This window comes from Arachis hypogaea, chromosome 19 (genome assembly GCF_003086295.3).
Source record: "Arachis hypogaea cultivar Tifrunner chromosome 19, arahy.Tifrunner.gnm2.J5K5, whole genome shotgun sequence".
NCBI lineage: Eukaryota > Viridiplantae > Streptophyta > Magnoliopsida > Fabales > Fabaceae > Arachis > Arachis hypogaea.
The window spans coordinates 117362478-117366238 of NC_092054.1; the positions used below are offsets into that span (position 1 = coordinate 117362478).

The following is a 3761-nucleotide window of genomic DNA, read 5'->3' on the forward strand; positions in this document are numbered from 1 at the left end:
AAGAGATTAAACAATATAAAGAATATTAAAGATAGGCAGATAAATAAGTTGGGAATAAAGTATTGAGAAAGCAGTTAAGGTTTCAGAGTTATCTATTCTTCCGCATTAACTTTTCTTACTAACTATTTTAATCATGTAGGATTTAATTTATAGCAAACTATATGTGACTAGACCCTAATTCCTTAGACCTTTCTAGTCTCCTCTAAAATTCATTAACTGTCAATTCCTTGGTCAATTAATTCCAATTAGAAGTTGCATGATCAAATTCCAGTTTATATGCCACAAAAACTCTAATTACCCAAAAATAAAAGGATTATATATCACGTATCCTGTTAAATCCAGATAATTAAAATTTAGGAGAATATGTTTTCAAGCTGTTGTTTAAGTAAAGAGCTTTTCCAAGTTTTACAAGAACTCAAATAGAAAGAGGGTCATACTTCCGTTCCACCCAAATTCATAAGATAAAGAGCGAAAACAATCCTTAAATTATAAATCCATACATGAATTAAAAGAGAAAAAGCAATAAAATTAATCCATAGAAATAGACAGAGCTCCTAACCTTAACAATGGAGGATTATTTGCTCATGGTTCAGAGTAGAAAATAAGGATTGTAAATTGGAATGGAATAATGTTGTGTTGGAATCACCCTGTTGGAATCCCTTTTATATCTAATCCTAATAATTTAAAATCTATTATCTAAAACTAAAATAATATATTTTCCTAAAAATAATATTTGAATTTAAATTTGAATTAATTAACAAGTCTTCAGTTGATGGGTGGGGACCACTTGTTTTGTCCATTCTGCAGCTTCTAATCTGTATTTTCTGGGCTGGAAACTGGGTCAAAACAGCCCAGAAATTGCCCCCAGCGTTTTTCTGCGTTTTCTGCACGTGGCGCATGTCACGCGTACGCGTCGATAGTCTTTTACGCGAGTCACGCGGACGCGTCGGTCACGCGCACGCGTCGCTGTGCAAATCTTCAAATCATGCGTACACATCAGTCACGCGCACGTGTCGCTCCTCGCTGCAATCTCCTTTGATTCTTGTGCTTCAGAAACTCCATCAAATCCAGCCGAATGCTACCTAAAATAAACAAAATTGCAAAAGACTCAACGTAGCATCCATATTGGCTAAAAGATAATTAATTCTTTATTAAACTCAACAAATTAGATGCAAATTCACTAGAAAAAGATAAGAAAGATGCTCACGCATCACAACACCAAACTTGAATTGTTGCTTGTCCTCAAGCAACCAAAATAAATATAGGCTTTGCATGTGAATTTGGCATCTCACTTTATCCTTTGAAGTTCAGAATAATTGGCATCCATAGAAACTCAGAATTCAGATAGTGTTATTGATTCTCCTAGTTCAGTATGTTGATTCTTGAACACAGCTACTTTATGAGTCTTGGCCGTGACCCTAAGCATTTTGTTTTCCAGTATTATCACCGGATACATAAATGTCACAGACACATAACTGGGTGAATCTTTTCAGATTGTGACTCAGTTTTGCTAGAGTCCCCAGTTAGAGGTGCCCAGAGTTCTTAAGCACACTCGTTTTACTTTGGACCACGACTTTAACCGCTCAGTCTCAAGCTTTTCACTTGACACGTTCACGTCACAAAAAAGTTACAGATGATACATTTAAGTGAAACATTAATTTCTGAGGTCATTACGCTCTTTTAAAAGGATTAGATCGCCAACTAAGTTTAAAATCTTTGTATTCTCAGTAATAATTTAATTAACTTGTGCCAATCAAAATACATAATACGAAGCAACATTTCATAAGTTTTTCACATATGCAAACCGTACATAGAGATTTAGCCTCACACAACTAAAATAAGGCCAATCATCCAAGGCATGGCTGGACTTGGTTTAGTTGCTGCAGGAGCAGCTGATTTCCTAGGTACAACTTAATAAAGTTTATACTTGACACATGAGGTGTCTTCTAGGATACTATTGACATAAACAAGGCTATGAGGTTCTAGCTTGTCCTAAACCTCGCAAAACACAATTAACAAGATGGTTCATAAGGGCCTTTAGTCCAGAGGCACAAGGAGCAACAAGTTGGAGTCATCACCTTTTACTCAAACTACCAAAATAAACTTAGTGGCGTATATACTTAATCGAAATTTTTCCCAAAATAACATAAGTGACAACAATTGGATATATGGTAGTATTAGTTGAAAGATATGACATCCAACCAGTTCGGTTGTGACCGAACATCCACCGATCCTCCTTCCTCGTTCCCAACGGACTGAATTATCTTGACAGTTGCCTTCATCTTAACAGTTTCTGCATTGGCCTGCACGGAGTCCAAAACAAAGACCTGGTTACGTTTCCAACAACAACGAATCTTTCATGGCACAAACAAGATAAGGCCACAATTCACAAAGTTTAACCAGCATACCATCGGATTGAAGATCCTCGGACTGATTCTGCCTTTGTAGAGGAGCCAATAAAGGCACCAAACCGCAATGTCCACACTGTAACCAGAATATCAAGCAGCAGATGATGGAATAATTCATTGGCAAGGATTTAGATTTAACAGTTTTCAGCAACAAAATGTCAAACAATAGTACAACATGTAAGTATCGAATAACAAAACTATGGGTGTGAGAGGAGGTGCAATGGGATATTCAACATACCCATCGACAATCGTCGGCAGACCAGCTGGGTTGTAGCACTTGCCCCAGTTTGCCGAATATGGGGTGCCATGCCTAAAGTTGACCAGATTCTAATTCAACATGACCAACTTTCTCAAAGCGCGACACTGCATTCGTGACGTGTTTCAAAGTGGGTTATTAGGCATGATGTTCATTTCAAGGTTTGCACCATTGAACATGAACGCATATAAATGTGAACCAGAATATCTTAAAACCAAATCCATGTGTGTGTCTGTATATATACATAATTTAGGCTTACAACTATACTCACAATGTGAGTCATGTTAGCCTCTCTTCTAATAATACTTTCGAGGGTTTTGTTCACGTCAAAGGCATAGACCCTTGCTTCCTTAACATCAAGAATCATCAGATACCACAGGTCTGCTGGCTCTTAGATGGGCACAAAGACTTACAATGCAGACATTATTATAAGGCAGGAGTTGGACTCAACATCTTTCAATATAAGACCTCGTTCGTATGCAATACAAGGGGAGATAACTCACATAGTGGAGATCATTCATTTCTGGCATCCAAGGTAGTGTGTATACAGCCTCCAGCCAATCCATATGAGCATCGCTGAGGACCTCATCAGAAAAAGTTAGATGGGAAGTACCATATACGCGGAGTCATCAGTTTTGAAGCAACCATTGACCCAATCATAGTGGCAGTGTTGATAAGCTGAACGTTTGAACATTCAATCGATTAGCCACGCGTACTTTCATGTCGTTTATATTTGTAACATGTTCACCGATCAAAGTGGCAACAGAAAATGTCAAATCAAGGATTCACTTACATCAGTGTGTGGTGTCCATGGGGCACCAAGGACATGAAAACCCCCTTGGGACTGCTGAACCCACTATACCGGAACAGAGTCTCCCTGCGAATGATGCGGCACAACGTTAACAACAATACATTGATAGAAATTCAATTCCAAAAGTTGATGAATTAAAACTATGGCGACAGATTGTACCGCCAATTGTTTAGGGTTCGCTTCCACCAACAATGCCACCGCATATGATGGTGGAACACAGTTCATGAATAATGAATTCCTAGCCCCATGTTCAGGTGGAAAGAGTTCTATCTCGTGATGTTAGCGT

At 38.2% G+C, this 3761-nt stretch overlaps 1 long non-coding RNA gene across 3 annotated transcripts; it reads right to left on the reverse strand.

Moving 5' to 3' along the window:
• Positions 1–1759: 1759 nt before the first annotated feature.
• On the reverse strand, positions 1760–3761 carry LOC112779281 (uncharacterized). Of its 3 annotated transcripts, XR_003190637.3 has the most exons (7): positions 3635–3761; positions 3458–3541; positions 3168–3342; positions 2936–3072; positions 2647–2771; positions 2409–2484; positions 1760–2303 (listed from the first exon to the last, which is right to left on the reverse strand). It is a non-coding gene; the product is annotated as an uncharacterized lncRNA (long non-coding RNA). The 3 variants fall into 3 exon arrangements; XR_003190636.3 differs by lacking the exon at positions 2936–3072; XR_003190638.3 differs by lacking the exons at positions 2647–2771; positions 2936–3072.